We start from the raw sequence: 24,286 nt of genomic DNA on the forward strand, positions 1-24,286 counted from the left end.
GGTTTAAGTAAATCAGGTAAGTAACGCAAAACGGGGAGGGGGGGGGGTATAGATAGAAAAAGGAAAAGTTACAGGATAACAAAGGAAATAAATGCCGTCTGTTTCTTTCCTCAAAACCCCCCCTTTCCTTGTCTCCCCAGGAATCTCAGTCATTTTCTCCTCAGGCTTTTTTTTTTTTTTTAAATTTCTTTAAAGGCAGACCATACTGGACTTGAGTAGTTTGTCTTCATGTATTTACACATTATAGACTTAAAAGTATGTTTCTAAACAAGACTGAACTCCGAGAGCGATTGGGATTTGTCGGTCATCGTGTTTCATCAAACCGGTCTTATTTAACATATTTCTTGAGAATTTTTTTGTTTAAATTCTGACTGTATGTTCTCAAATGAAATTAAACTTCCCCACACGTGTATGCGCATTGTTTCCAAAAAGTATACGATCAAAGTGTTCACTGACCTCTCGCGGGGATTAGGAAAAAGAAATTTTGCACGGAAGGAACATTTGGCTTGTGACTCACAAGGAAAATTTTAAAATCAGAATTCAATTTAGCCCACATTATTTTAAAGTTATAGTCTGCCTCGTTGGCCGAGTGGTTAGTGTATCAGCTCTCCAGCCAAAAGGCTGCGGTTCGAATCCTGCCGTGGGCATGGATGTTTGTGATGGTCTGTGAAAGTACTAGTGGTGGTAGGCGGCGATAGATGGCATTGGTGTTAGATGATGAAGGTTGGTGGAGTAGTGAGACGAAGAATTGTAGAGTAGATGCCCTCCCTCGATGAGTCTCTGGACTCCCTGGAGGTATGATGTAATAATAATAATAGTAGCAATTTGAGCCACCTTAGCCATGAATTGCTTCGCCTTAGATTATTCAGTGTGTGTGTGGGGGGGGGGGGGGGAGTGCGCATCTAAGCAACTCTTAGTTAAGGCTTCAAATTCAAGCGCATCGTTTGGTGTAAGTTAAAGTAATAAATATTTTATGGTCTTGATCAAACTACATCCGAAATATTTGCTCGTATCTGGTCACTAAGATTTGAAAGTAATTGTGAAAATTTAGAAAGGTTTAAAGGCAAGTAATTAAAATGGCTGCAAGACTATGAACGTTAGCTATGAAAACTAGACTTTCCACGATGAATCCTAAACTTCATGGAGGTGCAATTTAATAATAAAATGTCCGGAAAAAATAAAATATTTATGTACAGTTACCCTCGAAAATTGACAGCCAAGAATGCAGAGGTACAGCCGTCATTTTTTACATAATACAATATTATAGCTACAAAGTAATCAGACAGCAAATGCACTGAACCCATATATTCTATTTAGCTGCTTTTTTTTTTTCACCTTGGAGAGCCGACATCAAAACATTTGTCGAACTTTTATTTGTAACTACCTTCAAAATATGCATGTTTTTTTTTTTTTTTTTTTTTTTTGAATAGCTATATTATCATCAAATCTTTGTCTTTTCGAGATACCTTTCTTTCGGTTTTATAAAAATCTAATAGTCATTAAAAATAAAAGTTCAAAGACTAAGGTAGATAAGGTAGTATTCCTTTCTTTGTGTGTGTTAGTGTAGGAGTTCAAAGATTAAGAAATTGGATTTTTATTTTTATATAACTTAATCCTACCGACGAAAAGTAGGTGATAGAACTATCGTACATTAATACTGTGGACAGACTTAGGACTTCTTCTATATTTTATTTATTTTTACATAATCCGGAAATCCTGCGTGGATTTTTTTTTCAAGCCGGTCTCGCACCGGGCGATGAAATTCATCTTCCACCTAAATTCAATCAAAAATCTCCATTCCCCCGTAGAGATTCGAACAGCAGCCTTTGGGTTGGAGAGTCAATACTCTAATCACTTGGCTAAGTAGACTGGTTTAGATAATAATTTAACGATAAGATTAAAAGCTTTGAAGTCAAACGAAGATAAATTTTACTCACGGGAAGGCTCTCGTAGAATATTCAAGCACTGTAAGTTGGGATTTTGTCTTCGTATTCCTTCCCATGCGTAAAATTTATCTCGGTTTGACTTTCTCTTGTAGTTAAGCGATCCGAACAAATCAAATGTCTTACTCTTTGAACATATTATCGATTTTGTGCGGCATTAGATGACTGCTTTTTGTCATCACTGATAGTTCATCCTTCTTGAAACTTTATCTGTCAGTAGAAACTCTTCATGCGACTAATTGATCGTCATAGGTTTGTTTTCAAAAACATTTCAAGTGCTTAACATGTAGGCTTCTCCTGTTTCATTTTAAATGTAATAGCAATGTTTTGTTTGAATAAGCATCAAGCCTTCATTTGGCTGTTTATAGAAAGCTATAGAGGCACATATTAGAAGGGTATAGTAGTTGTACCTCTTTCATTCATCTTTACCACAGTTTTAAAGAACATGCACTTTTCACTGTCGCTATTACGTCTAATCAGGATATGTTTCCCGTGATATCAGCTATAATTTAGGGGAACATACACATGATAGCTATTATGTAATTACTAATGGAAGGCAATGCTGCTAGTGATGTTTAGGAAATTTAGAAAATCAAAAATGTGAAAACTCAAGCAACAGTCCTCTGATTTATTTCGGAATGATGCAGTATCAGCGAACTTATTTTCAGCACATTTCACACACACGCGCGCGCGCGCAGTTATCAGCCACACTAGCTTCTATAGTTTGAACTGCTTTGGCCGAAGCTATCCAGTCAGTCATAATTTGGTTTAATTTATACATACCACAACATATATGGAAATCCAGCACTACTACTTACAGATCATTGATTAAAATCAGCTTTATTAATGTCTCCTCACCTGAAGTGAATATGCCATATGGGAGATATTCAGTAGAAGCATGAGCAACCTTGTAAGATATATTATTGGAAGAGTAGTGCAGATCTATACATAAACTGCAACCTAGAAAATGCAACTTCCAACTTGGTACTTGGTACTTCTAAAAGAATTTTTAAATAACGAGTCAAACCGCTATTGGTCAGTTTAAATCAGTGCCTACAGTTGGATATTAAAGTATTTGCATAAAATAATAATAATAATAATAATTAATGCTCATCTTGCATGCGTTATAAATATTGGTGTTACACAGAATCACCCTAAACTGCTAATTGATATACCACGCTTTTTGAAATTTTCTAGATGCTTGTCAAAAATAAGTCTCTTCTCTCTCTCTCTCTCTCTCTCTCTCTCTCTCTCTCTCTCTCTCTCTCTCTCTCTCTCTCCAGGATGCATATATAATATGCATGCAAGATATCATATATGTATATCATATCGTATATGATATCTTATATATACATATGATCTTGTTATTTAAACAGCTGAATTGCGGATGCGTAAATAAAGAAGAGAAAGGGGGATCCTAGGGCATTAAGTTAAAACAATAACTTTTCTTTTTTTTTTTTTTAAACTTATAATTTCCTTGTTTACATAAGTTCCAGCAAAATGATTAGGGACAAATATTTTGCTGCTTTTTGAAACAACTTAACTTCACTTCTGCTAAATTGGTAAGGTATAGTTTCTACTAGATCGCTCTGTTTCTTTTTTTTTCTTTTTATTTCTTTTTTATTTTTTTTGTCTAAACACTGTGTACCACATTAGCCTTGCAACCATCTACTAATAACTTAACAGTTAAGGTAACGATCTTTCATGTTAAGTATTTTAGGTTATCGAATATTTCTTAGTCAGGTTAACTCATTTTGTGTTGTTATTATGGCCATTAAATTTTGAACTTCACATTCTCTCCCCGCTTATTAAACGATTTTGATAAAACATGATAATGAGTTAATTAATGATAACTAAGATAAATCTTGTAAGTTACTCAAATTAAGAGAAACATTATTATTATCATTGAGTCCCAGAAAATCATCATGCACTAATCCACTCAATCTCGTACGATCATTTTATTTCACTCTACATTAATTTATCTCATCTTACAAATATATGAAATGTATTTTTTTGTTAAGTGAATGCATTTCGAACTTTGCCGGAGTGAAAAACTCGATGGGAAAAACCCTCTGATATCTCAATTATTATCATTTTTTCATTCACGTTATTCCCGGTGTATTTATGGCAAGATCTTGATGTAAGCAGTAACTGTTCTTAATATATACTTCAATATATATTTAGTACGTATTCTATTCGAAGATTTTGAATATGCTGTGATTGATCCTCCAGCATGATTAGCTGAGTAGCATAGCTTGTCCACTTTACAAACCAACATGCTGGAATTCTGCCGTGGGTCTGGGGATATTTGATAATTGTCATTATATGACAGGGCGGATTTCACCGCCTTGTGTGTGATATTGATACCAACATGCTTATGGGAGGGCATAAATGGCGTTTATAAAATAAGAGTTCCGTGTTTTGGCTCTAGGGTATGTTTTCCGGATTATATAACACTAACTGACACCAGCATAGTAAGTTCAAGACGTTGCGTAGGTAGAATTCACATAAAAAATTATAAATATAATAAATAGTCAATAGATTATTTTGAAATGTAACTAAAAAATTATAATTTGATACATATGCTTCTACATAAAAAGAGCAATATCTCCAGAACCATACACACAATACATATCGCTTATGTCTATTTCTATTATTTATGCTGAGAATTCAACATTTCATTGATATCCTTTTTTCAAGTAGATGGCGCTCCAGACATCCATATCTACATTATTACTAAGAATTCGAATAAAGATGCCATCAGCGAAGGATAAGAATGAGGCCAAGGGCTAGTTATCTTCCAGAATAAGATTTACAGCAATTAAAAATTCTTATAAATATAAAATGATGGGAAAAAAGAAAAAAAATTATGAACAGCAATAAAGTTACTTATGTTTCTTGATTATTAGAGCTTTAATAAAAAAATAAAACAAATAATTATATCGACTCACTTTTAAATCTTCACTCTATTGGAAAAAACGAAGCGGATATAAGCATCCCTTTAGTCATTAAATAAATTACAAGTGCTAAAAGAAGGGTACGGTGTTTCTAAAAAACAAATGGCACGCAGAAGAACAGGAAGATTCAAGTGTTTTACCCGTTTGCCTTGGATACTTGTTTGATACATGTACACAGCTCATTTGTCATCTATCCAGTAGGATTAAAGGTTAAATAGGAACAACTCACCGGAGAATGCAAGTCCTTGAAACACATAAAGCAGACGACTTTCACACACGCACAAGTACAGAACACACACACACACACACTCACTCACACACACAGCCACACTTTAAGCAGAAAGACAGGTCTAAACTTCTACGTCTTCAGAAAGCATTACATGTCAATGGTCCAACACTTTCTAACTCACTGATAGAAAAAGCGTTGCATCAGTTTATTTTAACAGTACACGTTTGAAGTGCGTGACTAGCCACTGGGGTGTATTCAGATTTCTTTTACTTCACTGATTTTTTAGGTCGAATAGATTCGCAGCGGAGAAAAAGTTTCAAAAAGGGACAATGCGTCCGATGTCCTTAGGTGATCCAATTTGCATCGGTAATAAGATTAAGGGCACAGATTAGTGACATTTAAATGCATTTGTAAATCATTAATTTGTAAAAGTGAAAACTGTTTGCTGGAATTATACGGCCATTCGACTTTCTCTGGAAAAAGAATTAAGTTTGGAAAAAAATAACATAATTTGTTAAGCTATAATGTTTTTGATGCCTCTGACCCGACAAACATCGCATGGTGATAGAGAATAATACATTTCTCATGGATTTCGAACTTTACCTGGGACAGGGGAATCGTTCTTTTTTTTTCTTTTTTTTTTTTTGTTAATGAAAACTGAAAAATAAGCGAGAGAGCCTCGATATCTGTATCCCAATATACGAAGAAAATTATAGTGAAAAAAAAAACAACGGATTTTTGAATTTCATTAAAAGTTTTTATTAAAGATGATAAAATGTAACTATTATAATTGCTGTGCTAAAATATTCAGCTCTCTGTGTATGTACGAAAGTTATTTTAAAACTGGGATGCCGCAAATGATGTAACTAAGCAGCAATAAGAATGAAAAAATCCTCTATCTTTTTATTTTTCGATTTCTTCAATTCCATATAAGAACAAGTTTGCTTTCAAATATATTTTGATGTAATAGAAATCAAAATTAAGATGACAGTGCGATAGAAATTACAAATAAATTAGAAGAAGTAATGGAACAATTCGGGTGAGTCAATAAACGTGTTTGTAAGTCATTGCTGTTAAACAATAAAATCTCTCTATTTTGAAACAGATATTCGATATTTTCGTACATCTGGGATTAAAATCACTGGTAGGCTGCAAGTTAAACATCATTATTTTAAGTTACGCTTCCATAATGATTACAGTAATATATAAATATGACAGTTCTGGTGCAATCAAATAAATTCAATATTTCAAACTTCAAAAAATCTAAAATTTTATGCAAAATGTCAATTTTTATAAGGCTTAAATAAATATTTGCGAAAAATGCCAATTTATATAAGTTGACATTTTTAAAGTTTAAATAATTTTTAAATTTAAACATTTTTAAAATGTAAACATTTTTAAAAGGTATTCTTTTAAAAAATAAATATTTTTTAATTTAATTTTTTAAAATTGAAATATTTTTAAAAATGAATTTTTTTAATTTAAATAATTTTCAAAATGTAAATAAATTACGAATTTTTCAAAATGTAAATAAATTTATGCAAAATTATAAAAATGTAAATAATTGTGTATAAAACGTAAATTTATAAGAAAATACATAATTTATAAGTAAAATTTATAAATAAAATTTTAATAATTTGCAAAATTTAATTTAATACTTTCATGAAAATATATAGAAAGTATGAATGTGAAAAATGTGTGAAAAATGTTCTACGAAATTCCACTACTTTTTCAGAATCATTTTTTATTACTTTATAAATAAGATATAATTATCCTCAGCCAAGTTCTTATTAAATTTAAATTAGCAATGTTATTTTGGTTTTCGTCATTCTCTTTTACTGGGTGCACTGTGGAATAACAAATACATTTCTCAATTATCAAGAGCTGCCATTTATGCATCCATTCATTTCATAAAAGCATAACTCATTTCCTCAGATTTAAATGTCATAGAAAAGATCTAAGAAACTGAACCTATCTTGACATTTCAAAGTCATAGAACCAGTTTGACACAAACATCGTTTATTTATTACCCTATTATAATAGGAAGCCTATTATAATAAGGTAATAAATTACATGTTTCGTTTTACGCTACGTGTATTGAGAAAAATAAATAATTCCCCTAACTTCTTTTCATTCTTCAATGAAAATGAGCAGCGCTCTTAGAACCCTAACTTTTTTTTTTTGGGGGGGGGGGATAAATAGGTTGCCGGTTTTCACTTCTAACACTTGCTGAGATTACATTTCCTAATTCTAAGAGCATTCGTAGCACACACGCACACATACATTTGCATTCAGCTTTCTTTTGCTACATTAGCTTTCTATCTCTATATTATTCATGATATTTCAATCATGACGACAATAATTCCTTTACTTCATCCAAACTGTGATCATCCATTATACGAGGGTTGTTTGAAAAGTTTCCAATTTTTTCATCCCATCTAAAAATTAGGATTTGTCAAATTGTGCAAAATAGTCATCGACAGCCTTGATGACATCCTCGTTCGAAGAAAATTTTTTCCACAAAAATTTGGCTCATTTCTCACTGAGCCAAATTTTTAAGTTTGGGAACAAGAAGTCACACGGGGCCAAGTCCGAAGAATACGGTGGATGTGGAACCAAATCGAAACTCAATTCGTGCAATTTTGCCATTGAGACGGCTCATGTGCGGGACGGTGTATTGTCTTGATGAAAGGAACACTTTTTTTGGGCGCCAATCTTGGCCGTTTTTAATTCAGTTCTTCTTTTAAACGATCCAACAATGACGCATAATAGACTCCTGTTATTGTCTTATCCTTTTCCTTGGGAATCCCCCCCCCCCCAAAAAAAAACAGTGGTCATCACCTTCCCAGCTGACAAAACAGTCTACGTTTTTCTCGGTGCTCTTTCACCAGGCATTGTCCACTGTTCTGACTGCTGCTTGGACTCAGGTGTGTAGTGATGGATCTAAGTTGCGTCTACAGTCACGAATCGACGCAAAAAAATCCTGCGAATTGCGATTAAACATCGCGAAACACTGCGTTGAAATATCTTTTCGCATGTGTTTTTGATCGATCGCCAGTCAACAATCGCGGCACCCATTGGTCGCGCGCACAGCTTTTTCATGTGCAATTTTTCGTGCAGGATATTATACACCCGTTCAAGTGAGAGGCCTACAATCTCAGAAATCTCACGCACTTTCATTCGGCGGTCTTCCATAACGATACTATGGATTTTGTCAATTATTTTTTTTTCGTAGTGACCTCAGTTGGGCGTAGGGAGCGTGCTTCATCTTCGATGGACTTACGACCACGTTTCAACTCATTTATCCAAAAATAGTCTTTAATGCTGGTGCAGAGTCCCCATGAACTGCATCTAACTCGGCTTTGAACTGGGCGGCCGTCGACTTCTTCAAATAAAAGTGTTTTATTATTGCACGAAACTCGTTTTTCTCCATTTTTATGAAAAATGTGAACGCGGTCATTTTAAATGTTTGCCAAACGAAAACTACCCGTCGCACGTGGTAGCTAAAATTTTGCCAGGGTTCATGAAAAAGATGATATGTGCCGACACTGGCATAAATGAAAGAATTGTCTCGCCGTCTATTGGAAATTTATCAAACTTTTCAAACAACCCTCGTATGCTTAACTCCAAAAGTAGAGAATTAACAGAATTGAAAAGAAGTAATATAATTAACATGCAACTTTTCTATAAGAATTGCCACAGTATCGAGCAGGAGATTTTCGCTTTCTTAAGATTTCTGCGCAGTGTTCTGATGAGAGCACAGTTCGAACAGCTGTCAAGCTGGTGAAACCTTAACCAAAAGTACTAATAAAAGACGAACGTGCAGACTAAAAATTGCAGATATAGATCTTCAAATCAAGAACATAAACATAAACATAAACCATAAATGTGCTATTAACTTTTAATGCAAACCATTAAATTAGATTATGTCATTGTATATTATATGAATTACTGTACTTATATCTTTTAGCTATATTTCTTCCTACCAGGATCTGTTACAAAATAAGAATTATCCCTAATCATATGCAGTGCACAGTTTACAAGTCGCCTTCTATTCGGCTTCTTATAGTGACGAGGATGATCATGGGTATAATCATCCCATTTTAAATTGGTACTTTTATGTGTTATTTTATTCGTAAGTCGTACTCAGCGCTAAGTAAGGCCTTATGCCGTCCGCATTCAGTATTCTGTGCCTGCTAACATATGCGTACGTAAGTAATGAGTGTTGAACTGGTTATATATTCGATTTGTTGCTTTTAAGGTCAAAGATCTGCAATAAATCTGACTAAATAAGTTGAGGTAATTGGTTTCTCCTTATTTATATTTATTATTTCTCGACTTGGAGTGTTGTGTTGAATGATAATGCTGCGATTTTAAAGAGGATTATGGTTGTTCGCACTCTGTAAATCTATAATAAGACAAATTCTTCGAATACCTTGTAATTTTTTTTTCTTTTCTACTGTTAAACGTTAGTGGGATTTCTATTAAAAAAATAAACTTACCAATTATTTTCTAGAAATATAATTTCCGCAAACTATATCCCGATTACCGTTATTTAAATTAACATATCGTTCGATTACAAACAAAAATATAAATATGATTTTCATTTAAAATACTGTAAAATTTTGATGTAGCAGTTACCTATAAAACAAGAAATTTGTTTTATAAGGTTACTTAAATATAAAGAGCTAATAAGCTTCATTTCGGCGATATAAACATTATTTAAATTAAGGGGATATTGAATCCCACATTGTTTTAAAACCGAATAAGAAACTCAAAGATTGGAATCAGAGAGTTTCATGCCGAATATAGTAAACTATAAAAGTATCTGCGATTACTAGCGTGAGCTAATGCAAGTAACCCTAGTACGTAGTACAATACCGGACAACTCGCAGCAAAGGCGGTAAAGTTCTGATCGCTATTCTTAAGTATTTTCCATAATGTAAAAACACATTTCCTAGGAAATGTATGCTGTTATTACATTATGGTGAGAGGTCACTACCCAGACCGGTTTCAGCCTTTTTTGAGGCTTCATCAGTGAGTAGCTAGACCAAATTAATACCAAAGTGTATAGCGAAAAGAACTTATATACTCTGCTATACGAGTAAAGGGACTCTCTCTCTCTTTCTGTCTACTTATGATTATCATCAACTTTACACAGATTTTAGTTAATTTAACGGAGGCGACTGCATAAACTCATAAATTACTCATATTGTGTGTTTGGGGTCAGTTTATGTTATCCACTAAGTAAGTTTATGTTAAGTCGCTTTAAATTACAAATTACAGCGAATTGCTATATTAACCGTTCTATTGAGAGAGAGAGAGAGAGAGAGAGAGGAGGGGGGCTTTCACTAGTTTTATTTAATAAAACTACCTAAATATTAATTAATAATTTGGTTTCGCTGCTTGAAGAATTACAGTGCGAAAACTCTCAATCATTTTGTGCTACTTCACGATTCGAAGAATCATTTATTCATCTGTTGGCAACTTAATCCGTAAAATACGGTTCACAATTAGAGGACTACTTTTTTAGTCCTCTAATTGTGAACCGTTTTGAAGTAACGCATTACACACTGCTTCAAATACTACACTTTAATAAAATCATTATTATTAGCTATAAAAACTTATTTTTAATTATTATTTAAGTATATAAAAGCCTTTAGCGTTTACTATAGCGTTTTTGTTCCCTGAAATGCCCTTTAAAACACCAACACACACATAAAAAAAAAAAAAAACTCGCTACATAAAAATCGATCGAAGTGTTCACAGTATTTTTGACAATAATAATACCAGTTAGGAATAAGAAGGCAAAATGGCGACAACTGTCTGCCATACTGTAAAATCAATGGCAGACATTGAATTCATGGCTACCACTTACGCTGGTAGCCATGAATTCAATTATCGATTATCACTAAGGAGTAGACCGGCTTTCGACCGATTTCCAAAGCTATAATTAAAAGAATTCCCACTATCCCATTCCATTAGAGAGCGTTACTTATTTTTAAAATGTTATTAAACTAAAATAAAAAACAACAACAACATGTTTCTGAGATAATTTGTTGAGACCATTTTCAGCGTGAAAATGTTTGGAGGATGCACCTATCTAGTTGTCCAAGTGGACGGTGCATTCTCTTTCCAACCAACAAGCTGGCAGTTCCAATCTTGGGCATGGCATAGATGTTGCAGAATGTCTTTAAGTGGTAGTGAATGTCACTGCCTGGTGTGAGATTGCTATCATCCTACGTAACAGAAGGACTGAAGTGACCTGTAAAGGTCCTTATTTCGTTTCTAGAGGAGGATTTATTTACGGAATAGCCCATCCAAGCTAGTAATCAATTTCTAAATACTGCATATATTGACAACGATTCCTAGGCTGTTCTCATATAGTACATCAGGATTTACATTAAAAGAAATCTGTGTGTGTGTGTGTGTGTGTGTGTGTGTGTGTGTGTGTGTGTGTGTGTGTGTGTGTGTGTGTGTGTGTCTAGTTGGAATAATCTTCCGAAATGTATCGTGTCAAATGATTTAAAGGATATTAATTTAGCTTAACTGATACTCCTCTAGTTTGTATTTATACATTAGCTTAGTTGCTCTTATTCAATGGTTGTATGCCACATAATGTCAGTACATATAAGGAATCCCCCGAGAAAGTATATCGAGCCACTCTGCTCCTGAAGATTCCTGTTATGTTCTGACGTTGATGCTGTATAAGATTTATTTCTTTGCATCGGATTTAAGACTAATAAAAATCTTTATAACTTCAAATGATATCTTTTAGAGCTTCAAATGAGCCAGAATCGATCGATGGCTAAACTGAAGGAAAATCAGGAGTTCTGCATTTTGTTCATCGACAAAAATATTAATTTTTACTGATTATTATAAATACTATAAGTAAATTATTATTATTATTATTATTATTATTATTATTATTATTATTATTATTATTATTATTATAAGTGATTTCCCAAAAGGTAAGTAGGCACTTTGATTTTAGCTCTAACTTTTTGGTAGCCTAAGGAGCAGTCAAAACTCCACAATAAGTTTACTGTTCCCCCCCCCCCCCCCATGCTCCAAAAGTTAGATAGGGCCGAACCTTTCGAGTTTGCTGCTACCCCCCACTCCCTTTCGAGAAAGGCGTCAGCGAATTTTTTTTTTTTTTTTTTTTAAATAAATAAATATAAACATTAACTGAAGTGATTGAAGCTCGTGCAGTTTATTTTTAAACACGTAATCGATGGAACATACTTCACTTTCTAGTAAAAAGAAAATCTTGATGTAGGTAAATGTTGTTAAATATGTGTTACAAGTACTAAGTTCGCACTTGCTCTTAGGCATTTTTCGCCTGGGGCCGAATTTCAAAACTGTTGGACGTTATCTCAACAAACTCTGCTATAGTGCAATAGCCCTGGAATTAATAGAGCTCAGGATGTAGGGGAGAAATTTTCCTGATACTTCCTCATGACCAGATAACCATAGAATCTGCCTGAATAAACATAAACATCGAATAATTCAAACTGAAATACATGCAAATGTACAAAGAAAAACATGAGTAGTAATAATAAGTTTTAAAATACTCTACAAAACATCTCTGAAATAATAATATTTGAAGGGTCTGCCTATAAAATTCTATTGAAGGGAAACTGACAACATGGGAAATTGCTTCCGAAAATAAAAGCACTGTGAAAGTCTTATCCTTCAACCATTAAACCACTGGAGAGTCTAAAGATTTACCAAAGGACAATTGTCGAAGCTCGGTTAATTCAAGGATGTTACACTGTATTAATCGTAAGTCCCTTGCCCTCGTCTAAATTGCTATGCCTCATCCCTTTGCATCTATATAATGAACTTCCGCAATGAATATTCTTAATATCTTAATTAACGTGTTCCACCTGATAAAATTCATCGCGCTAAAAGCTACTAAACAACTTTTACGTTAAGCGTATCGGTTTACTTATGCTGCCGAATTAATTAACGCATTGCCGATGCATTATCGTTCTTCGTCGGAGTTCTTGACTTTTCTTTCTGGTTCAACCCGATTATCTCACCACCAACCAGTACGACTGATTTTCAAGCAACACCAATCAAAGGATTCATTCATATCGAGTCACGCAGTGTTGAACATCCACTGACTGTTTAATGTTCTCTTTCTAGAGCTGTCACGGATCAAGAGATGGAAACAGATCACGAATATAAAAGTGCTTCACAATGTTATCGAAAACATTGGAAGATTTGAAGCGAAACTTTTTTGAATGCGTAGCTGTAGTTATTTTCGTTTTTATTATAGAAAATTACCATTTCTTTACTTAAATAGTATGTTCATTTCGAATTACAAGAGTCGTTTATTGTTCCGTTTCCTATCAAGCCTTTAATTATCCACACGTCACATCGTGGCAATTAAACCGAGAAGAACAATTTGTTATTTAGCTCAAACAAATGTTTAAATAAATAAGATATATTACTGCTTACATAATTATTTATTATTCTTTATTAATCCTATCTTGTTGCAGACGAAAAGTTCAATTTTAATAATGATTTAAATTATCAATTATATTTGAGTAAAGCATAAATTCAATTATATTTTAATGGCTTTGCTTATGCCATGGAGTAAAATGGCTCAAAAATAATATTGTTTGTAAATGAGCGCGCAACAATTGTTCCCCCCCCCCCCTCTCGCTTAACGCATAACATACATATGCTCTGATGCCTGAACAACAATATATTAACTTTTTACTTAATCCGTAAGTTTAATTTTCTAGCATTGCGAAGTGAATTATTTCAATTAAAACTCAGTCTGGCAGTATGCGACTTCTATTTCATAGTGTTAACCTCCTTTCTTTAAAATAGGTTAATAACATGCATAATAAGTAGGATTAACGGATGAGTAAAAGTTATAAATGATAATAGTTTATTATGCCGTTTAAAATCCCCTTTAAGACGCTTTCATTTTATAGCCTTGCAATGAACACATTCGATTTATGATTCATAATGTAAACATTGGTTCTTTGAACTCATCGTTATGGTTCATAATAAATTGCCTCCAACTTGGTCTTTGACCTGATACTTACGCAACATTATGTAAATTTAGTCTGTTAAAAAGTTATTAGGTCATAGAAGAGATGGATCTTTTAGAGTCCATATTTATACTTTAGTAACAACAATAACTTCAGTAACAGAGATAAATATAGAATTAAAAAAAGAGTCACAAATATTTGCGCACCACTTCAACGTTTCTTGTGTGCTTAAAATATGTGGGTACTAGATGAAAGATGGCATTCAGGCAGGTGTACGTCCCCCCCACTAAAGGTAGCTTACTTATAGTCGTTTAGTATAGTGAGAGCCAAGAAATTAATATGTATACCTAGAGTTCATTGGAACAAAACAAGAAAGGTGTCCTTCGTGTGTGTGTGTGTGTGCCAATGACAATTTGTTGATCATGTCGGGTACGTAGAAGCTTCAGTTGGCTTTTCAGTATTGATTATTTTGCTTATATAATATGTAGTTTGTTGACTATAATCAGTGGCGAATTCTCAATGCTTGCTATGCTTGCTGCGCAAGCTCATTAATTCAGAAATAAGTAATATTTATTTGTTATAAGCATTCCATTTAGGCTTTTATTTTTGTAGACAGAAGACGTCTTAAGCTTGTGCGGCAATAATTGAGCTTTGCGTTGTGTATCGAAGGCCGATGCTTGCTCGTCTGGGCAAAGCTACTGTACCTTGGCTTGCTCGGTTGTAGGAGCTTCCAGGTCTTCGCAGCAGCACTGTGATTTCATGCACGCGCATAGCCATTTCACGTCGTCTCACTCTGTTGCTTAAACACAGGCCATACGCAGTCTACGTAGCTCTAGCCAGTGAACTTCAGCCAGCCTTTACAAGTGTGCGTGTTGCTTGGGAAAATTAAGTTACAACCAACTTTTTATGACGATGTTATTGGCCAGTTCATAAAGAAGAACCGTAGGGTAGAATTTGTATTCAAGTAGCTAACTTGAAAACGATAGAATATCATTTGTAAAATAAATGTTGTATTTGTATGATTAAATGTACATAAATTTATAAATGTATAGTTTTGAATGGTCAGTAATTCATTATTCCGCTAATCAGACTTCAATCACACCTCTCACTCCCTGAATGATAACAAGAGCAAGTGTGAATTTCAAGACCGGCATTCGCCCCTGTCTATAATATTATTTTGGTTATTCTGTAGATTGGACTGAGATAGTATTTCGGCATGATTATGTAATGGTATAAGCTTTTTATCTTAAATATTTTGTGTTCTGTCATTGTGGTCCATAGGAGTGTGGAATCTTCTCTTTGTTCCCAGAATATCAGTTTTACCATTTTATTTTGCAACATGCGTTGATACTATATATGTGATATGCTTTCTGCCTTTCATGTATGGTTTGAACTAAAGCTTATCCGATTCTGATATACTCTGTACTAGTTTGTTCAATAAGGTTTTGTCTATTAGTGTGTCAAACGTTTTTGTTAGGTCAATAAAAACAACTAATGCAATTCTGTTTTTATCAAACGCAGCATTTATTGGGACTGTGAAATCTTCCAGGAGCGTTGTTGTTGCTCCTTAATTCTTATAAAAACCATACTGTGTTTTTGAGATGATGCGGAATTTTTCAAATTTTTCAACGTATGTGGAGAGTTTGCAATACACAAAGCGCTCCATGATTTGGTTGATTACAGACAATGGTGCGATAGGTCTGTAATTACCCTTTTTAACAACAGGAAATTAACAAGGATGTATGGGAGTGATTAATGGTTTTTAATGTTTCAGGTATGTGTCTAGTTTATTTAACAGTTTTAGTATAACAGGACATAGGTTAATTGAGTGCGTCTTGATTTGATTCCGTCTATTTCTGGTCCTTTGTTAGAGTTAATTTGATGAATTGCAAGTGACAGTTCTTCCTTTGTTACTGTTGAGAACCGCATTGGCTGGGTTGCTAGTGGTCCTGGTGGAGAATATTTCTTTGTGTGAGGGGAGAACATTTTCTGCAATTTTAGACAGAGTTCACAAAGTGCTGATTAAAGTTGTTTACCAACTGTGAGATTTGGGCTCGCTAGCCAAGTTGTGTTTTATCGTTTGAAAAGCTGTGACTTTATGTGTATTGTCTAGCATTTCAGTGATCAGGTAGCTAATAATAATAATAAATAAATAATACATACAGTTCGAAAATGTGTTTAAAAGATATGCTTTTATTCTTTGTTATTATGTTATTAGCGCTAAAAACTGTTTAATTTTTAGAAAATAAAATAAAATAAAAAATACATTACCTTTCTAACTCTTTTTAACAACAGGAAATTAACAAATAAAGGCACTTTTATGTTTCACCTTTTCCGTATTCAACAATGAAGTATTTCCTAGTTTTTGAATTATTCGTTATCGGTGTTAGAACACCGCAAGAAAGAAATAAATAGAAGTGTTTTTTTTTTATTTTCCTCATAGTGCATATGCAGCGAAAAAAAATCGTGCATTCTTTCAAGAATTTTAAAAAGTATATAAAAATATATTAACGGTAATTCAAATATAATTTTGCTGCAATGTATTTCATCAAAAATACAAGATCGACATGATTTTTTTTTCACAAGGAATATGATTTATAATGGATTTAATTATAAATCCATTATAAATCATATACAAATTAATTAATTTGTATATTTTATATTTGTGTTATAATTTTTACTTACTTCGCAATGAATTATTCAATTTTCACATGAGTAATCAAATACACATCTCAGTTTTTATTTGTTTAGATGAGTATTCTACACCCACACTTCGTAGAACCGACCTTGGCTTTGTGCCAAGAATAGTCAATTCATGCTGAAGGGGGAGAAAGAAATAAAGGATGTATGAATTAGCCACCAACACGTGAGGTCACGTGCTTTATACATAAATTTTTCAACTGTTGTACAAGCAAAATAGTTATTACTTTAAAAACTGGAATTTTCATTAAAAAAAAAGCTAATTTCCCGACGTACAATAATAAACACTCATCCCATTAAACGCATTGATTATCCTAATATCGGAATGGATTCTTCTTCTTTTGACATGCGCAAAAGTGTCGAAGGATCTCGCATCTGTAGGCTTACAGTATGCGAGGAAGGGGGGGGGGGGGGGAACAACAACATATTCTTGAATCCTTGCCACGAAGATTTGTTCTTTATTAAAAGATACACTAATATCAAGAATGCGTTCCAGAAGAGTGGTGATTATACTAAAGTACGTAATGATGATTTTATGACTGATTTGAATCTAAATTATTGCAATGCTGGTCGTGTACTTGCGAGGTGCATGGGACGGGTGTTGGTAACCAGCATATGTATGCCATTAATTTGTCCCGATATGCAGACTAACATAAGTCTGCTTATCTGAATAACTTTTTACTTTGCCGATCACAACGGCATCTTGTGAGACAAAACGCAATGTCCAATCTATCCGTTCCTATAAGTGAAAATATGACCACTAAAAGAATATTTATATTCTCTCGAATCAAGCCCTTCCTTTGTGTTTCGTAACCATCAGCGGATCACATCTATCGTCAGGTTAACAAAAATCTAAAGCGCACAATAAATTAAGATTAAAAAATAATTATATCATGCATGTACATCATGATAATTATTTGATTTTATGCTCTCTCTAAATGTGTCTATAATCAGTTCCGCTTAGTACCTCTGCATACTACGAATAACTGTAGTGCATTGACAGAGAAATGTTGGCAATGTACCAGCATGAAACACTCCCATGATGTAGTGCGTTTTCATATTCTCGCCCTTTATCCACCCAAGGTTAAATATATTGCCTTTGTAGTGTGTGTTTGTGTGTAGGACTAATATAAACACAAATGTACACGCATATAAGTATGCTATGTTGAAATACATATTTTTAAGAAAAAAACTAAATTGCATAATCCTGATAGCACATAGAACATCCTTTGGTACTCGTCATATTTGCCACCTTTTCAAACATAATCTTCATCTGTGATAATAGAAGTCTAGTATTTTAGACCATTAGCGTCTATAGCAAGGGCTCTAGACTTTTACATTTCCACAGTTAATATCTATCCATCCATCTGACTGAAAATTGTATAGAGTGATCGGTCATGCCATATATAACTTGCTTTCAACTCCTCACCGACCAGTCCAACGTTCTTTACAGCAGTGTAATCTGTGCTGTTGATTGCCATGGTTGATAATTGCCTAATGTGTAGCTGCCACAGAAAGAGACTGAAGCTCTTTAACTATCTTCCTGATAGTAAAGGCGCCAAAGAGGAGAAATACTTAAAAAAAAGTTTTTTTTAAGTGATTTTTTTATTGGAGGGGGGGGGGGAATAGGGGCGCCAACTAAAGTTTTGCACCCAGGCGCCGGACACTACTGACATGCTACTGGGTATAGGAGCGCCAACTAAAGTTTTGCACACAGGCGCCGGACACTACTGGCGCGCCCTGCTCGTAGTTAATAATTTTCATATCGGATCACTGATTTTCGTACTTCCTTTCTGAGCACCTTTGAACCTTTGGCTCAAGTATTTGTTCTCACTGAGGGCATGGATGTTTGCGAAATCTTTAGGTGGTAGATGATCAGCTGCTAGTTAGAGAGCGAATAATATACTAATCAACTCTGTCAACTTGCTGGCCCAGACGTTACATTCTTAGGAAATTGAAACAGGAAACTGCTCTTTATAGCTTGTCTATCTTTTGACCATTTCACAATTGGTAGTTCGCGAATCCTGAGATGCTATTAAAATATTTTCTTCTCCCCTGTATATTTTATATTTTATTTTATATAATTTAAAGTCACTGGCACATGAACAAATTATATGCTCTTTTAAAGAGTCATTGCTATAGATATTTCATAATAAGTACATTCAAGAATTCGAGGGGAAAACTCTTTTTCAAAGAACACCAACAACGCTTTTAAGTATCTGCAAATAGCAAAGAACAGTTTACTAGTTGGAGAAGTTTGTGTGTGTGTGTGTGTGTGTGTGTGTGTGTGTGTGTGTGTGTGTGTGTGTGTGTGTGTGTGTGTGTGTGTGTGTGTGTGTGTGTGTGTGTGTGTGTGTGTGTGTGATTTTTGTTTTGAAATTAAAGTCATGGAATAATTTGCCTAATAGGTGGTCTGTGGGTTCGAATACTACTGCATGTGAGTTGAATTTCACCGACTGGTGTGAGACCACCACCCCAAGTTACAGAAGAAATTCCATGTTTGGCTTCTGTAGTGGAGAAATAAAATCTGAAATCATGTCGAAGGCAAGATTTATGAAAATAAAAGTTTAATACAATCTATAAGTGAACGGAAGGCGCTTGAGAGAGACAGAGAGTGTGTTTATTATTATTATTATTATTATTTATTTTTATATGTTTGTTTGTTATATGTACTAGCATATCAAAATTTTTTAAAAATGAGAATTTGCTTCTGTCTTAATTCTCTGCTGAAAGTTGTCCATCCCGGCCTAATCAAAACTAAAACTTTTGTTCTAGGTCTTCCTTCGTTAATACTGAGCTGCCTAGGATACATAATGTGATTTCAATCAGCCCTACCTGAAGGAAATTGTATTCATCTTTCTAATTTTGCCGATCACAGTGGTATCTTGTGAGGCAAAACGCAATCTCGAATCTATCTGTTCTTATAAGTGAAAATATGACCACTAAAATAATTACGATTATGTAATTTATGTATTAGATGAAATAATAAAAGTAATATCAGTTGCAAATAGCATTGTACAACATTGTCATTTGCATTCATTAAAGATATTTTGTTGATGAAAGACAGAAATCCCATCTTCCATTAATGAGTTATGTGAAATGGGTTATCTTAGTTTGGATTGGGTTGATTTGATTGAAATTACGTAGGAGGAAACTAAGGCCTGTACGTTATGTTTGTCAATAAATAGCGTGTTTTTCCAGACCAGTTTATTTATTTTGCAGGAACAGAAATCTGAGTTTCAGGAAGGAGAATCCTACTGCCCTGTATTATGAGACCAGCTGACTCAGAAGAACTGAAAAGTTCTTATAAAGGTCTTTCGTACCCTAATTCTAACCTACTCTTCCACTCATATGGTCACCACTACGGATTAGAACACAACACCTGTCACAACTAAACTATTTGCATTTTTAAACTTAATGTGTCAATATGTATGTTATGTGGCATTTTTGGTTTCATCCTTTGATTTCATTTAAAAGAATAAAATCCGAAAGAAAAAAAAAAGAAGTATACGAGTGTGTTAACAATATATAATCCCATTATGTAATCGTAGAAGTTAAGAACTGTATGAAAGCCACACATGGGTGTAAGGAAACTTGTGACTGTGCATTGACCTGGATAATTTTAAACCCAAGAATGAAATTGTGCTTAGGGTGTGTGCTGGTTCACCCACTGTGCAATTCGAGGCAGGAGAAAGTAATGGGTTTATTTAAAACGGTTGTTTTTCGGCACATCTTTGTAGTCATCAACATCATAACAGAGGACGTATCCAGTGGATGCTTGTAATAGACAACGTGTCCAATGCATGTTTATTAGAAAAGGTTTGGAATGCTTACGCCAAACGGATGCAACAACATTCACGGTCAGAATTATCAAACCGACAAAGAATGTTAAAACATGTTGATCAGTCCCAGCGAAAGCGTGATTATCTTTACCTTAAAAATAGCAAAAGAGAAGCTTAGCTGTATTTTGTATTTAAGATCACGAGCAGGTCGAGGACATCTTCACAATTTATATTTATTACATCACAGTCAGTCCTGGTCGTAGTAGATGAGTCCAATACAGATAATTTTGGCTGGGTTCCTCTTGGAACCCAGCCAAATATGGGAATACTCTTACACAAAATAAACTAATTATAAAGAAATTTTTCTTTGTTTAGAAATATCTTCCAAAATTTGATCATATTTTTAATTAAATTTTTTATTTATTTACATTATATTATATTATATTATATTATATTTATATTTTTATTTTAATTAATTTATTTGTTTGCTGAAGTTGGACCAACTGGATACACTCGGTCCAATTGGCTTAAAGCCGGCCTTGATCGCAGTACTAAAGAAATAAATATATATATTTTTAACTGAAATATCAAAATGTTTAAATTCTACTAAACAACGCTGTTCTGAATAGAAACCATGAGCAGCCTTATCCTTCATTCTTATAGCATTGAATGGAAATTGAGACTTAGTGAAAAAATTGAACTGAAGTCGTCAATCCAACAACACTGAAAAACTGACATCAGGTGGGCCATCTGCATAAACAAACACCGTTGGAACCTGAACGAAATAGTGTTCAAGTAATAATTGAACACTATTTCGTTCAGGTTCCGACGAAGTAGTGTTCAAGTAACAATTTAACTAATGAATAAAGTTAGTTATTAACATAGTTAAAAAATTACTATAATTATTATATTATTAAGTTTACTGATATTTTGAAAAAGTACTCATTGTATTAAAGGTTTTTCTTTTGTTAATATTATCGTACACTTTGCTAATATTGTAAATATATTTAATTTCTTTATCACACTTAAATTCCAATAAATAAATAATAATAATTATTATTATTAGTCATGCATCATGGGAGGTCATGCATCTTCCACACCAGCTGTTGTACCTTCTCTTAAACTCGTTCATACTGGATGCACTCAATACTTCAACATGCGCACTCATGTAGCTCTGTGAGAACAAAATTTAATTCTGATCCTTTTCTTAACTGCAAACAAACTCAATGTCCATGGATACTGTCTTGACCTCTCATCACGTTCGATTTAACGAAAATTTCCATCGCCATAGGTCTCTGTCTTATCATCATTCTCTCTCTCTCTCTCTCTCTCTCTCTCTCTCTCTCTCTCTCTCTCTCTCTCTCATATTCAGCAGCTGCTATAGTCCACATGTCGTCAGTCTGTCCTCATAATGTATTTATTATTCATTATTATCATTCTTATTACATGACACCCCAAGGAGTATAAGGATGCATCGCAGGAGGGCACTCAACTCTACTCCGCTATACATAACGACACTGCTACTACAACCATCAACGCCCTACTTCCAATCACCACCAACAACAGTATTTTTGTCTGTAAATTGCATGTGTTCTGATGGCCGATTTGCCTTTACCTGGGATGTATGACCCGAGTTTCCGGGAGAAAAAACCTACTACCTCCTTATGAGATTGGCTAACTCACCTTCAATTGAAAAAGCCCATATAAAGGTTCCTCTCGTCACGAAGATAATCGAACATGTACATGGACTGTAACATTCCATAATCCTGATATCATTTTTATAATTCTTCGGTGTATCCTATCTATGTATTCTTTCTCCCTTCAGTACCAAGGAGAAACCTGCGTACAAGTTGTCCAGGCTTCCTATTGGCCATGACTCTAAGATCGCGTCATCAGTTTCTCTATGCATAATCCCACCAATATAAGATGCTTCTAGAAATCTGATCATACCAAAATGAATAACTTTACACTTCACAATGAACTGCATACATTATTTGTCCACATTTCCGGTCTATTCAAGTCATTCGGTAAATGCTGCATATCAGCCGCATTCCTGATTGTCCTGTTTGTCTTTGCACAGTCAGCAAACAATTGAACACCTCCTGTCATCAGATCTTTCCCCGTATCGTTAATGTATAGAGTGAAAAAATGGTCCAAGGACTTATTCATATGGGGTCATCTTAAATCTAGAAGATTCATCCCCCCCACACCATTTTCTGATCCCTGTCAGTCAGTCTCCCGTTAATCCAAATCAATAGTTTATATTCCAATCTTATATCTTCTACTCTATGCAACAGCATGTGATGTCTGGCATTAGCAAAGTACAACAGAATCATAATTCATATCCATTCTCTTTATCCAATTGAGCCGTAACTTTATTATACTGTAAAATATGACAAAATTGCTTTGACGTGCCCACTCTTTAGTAAACGCATGCTATTCATTGAAAAGTATAGCTCGTCTGTCTACTCTTTCCATTTCTGTATGCGAGTTCTTATAAACTTTTCCAAGTTCTCTGCTATTATTCCAGAGATTGATATACCTTACTTGGTAGTAAGGTATGTCAATTTTTAGCACCATCTTGGTGTGATGGGACTATCATTCATTCTTTCCATTCCTTTATGATCTTTCAAATTATACAACCATTTCAAGGGCCTAACAAGTTCGGCTGAACATTTCTTTAGCATTCGTACTATATCCTGTCTGTCTCTGTTACCAAATTCTTTTGGTAACAGAGACAGAGACAGATAATATTTGAGATTGTTCAAGCAACATTTTTAGAACCTTCTCATCCGCCCTCTCTTTCTCGCCCTCCCTTTAACCAATCTAGTGACAGCATTGTCCACCATATTACATACACCTGCGTGATAGATCTCGGCGAAGTAAGCACTTATTATCTGAGCAATCTCATCTGCTTCTGGCACAAAGATACAATCTGAAAGTTTTCTTCCACATTCATTCTTTCTTTTGCTTAGCAGAATGATAAAATTCTTTTGGATTGTCTGCAGCCAGACGCCAATTTCTTTTCATACTTCAATTTAGCTTTACATACAATACTCGGAACTTTTCTGGCCTACGCTTAATATATCATATCTCGTTATGCTTCATTTACTGCTGTCTGAACAATTGGTAAAATGTTATGAAACGTTTTTAATTATAATATAAAAATCGCCAATAGAGAAAAACAAAACATTTATTCAATGTGATGTTACACAGTTTTAATAATATTTGGAAGAATCGGGAAGAAATCACAACTACAGCTTGCTAACTTACTTAGAAATTCATTCCTGTTCAGATAATAGGAGAAAACAAATCGTAACCAGTGTAAACTTTTTATTTTAAACGGGGATTCCACATTTCAGAAGTTGAGGCGGTTATCAACTCTTAGTGTTGTGGTTATAGCCTTTCGGCTGTTTAGGGGCAGCTATATAAGCCATCATCTAGGGAAATGACTATGAGCAAGGTACTTTCGCGTTGTTTCCTTGCGGTACTACTCTTATATCCCATGAATGTAGCCTGATTGTTCACTTGGCCGGTTTGCGGGATGAAAAACCCTAGATAAACTGAGAACAAAAACCCTGCTGTCCACGTCCGGCCAACTTGGGCTATGGATGAGAAAGATTCTTAATACGTCTTCGACGGGAATCGAGCCAAGGACACTCCT

The 24,286-nt window shown here is 34.3% G+C and overlaps 1 protein-coding gene across 3 annotated transcripts in view; it reads right to left on the reverse strand.

Annotated features, from left to right (window-relative positions):
- Positions 1-24,286, reverse strand: part of LOC150109945 (prolyl 4-hydroxylase subunit alpha-2-like) — a 99,595-nt gene that overhangs the window by 64,262 nt on the left and 11,047 nt on the right. The window contains exon 1 of one of the 3 annotated variants that reach the window (XM_090415912.1): positions 4,895-4,913. The exons of the other annotated variants lie outside the window; for them this stretch is intronic. The gene's annotated coding sequence lies outside the window, so the exon portion shown is untranslated. Of the gene's footprint in view, positions 1-4,894; positions 4,914-24,286 lie in introns of those variants that run through there. 3 annotated transcript variants of the gene reach the window in all.

Source organism: Typopeltis vanoorti, chromosome 1 (genome assembly GCF_054136105.1).
Source record: "Typopeltis vanoorti isolate ZY-2024b chromosome 1, IOZ_Tvanoo_1.0, whole genome shotgun sequence".
NCBI lineage: Eukaryota > Metazoa > Arthropoda > Arachnida > Uropygi > Thelyphonidae > Typopeltis > Typopeltis vanoorti.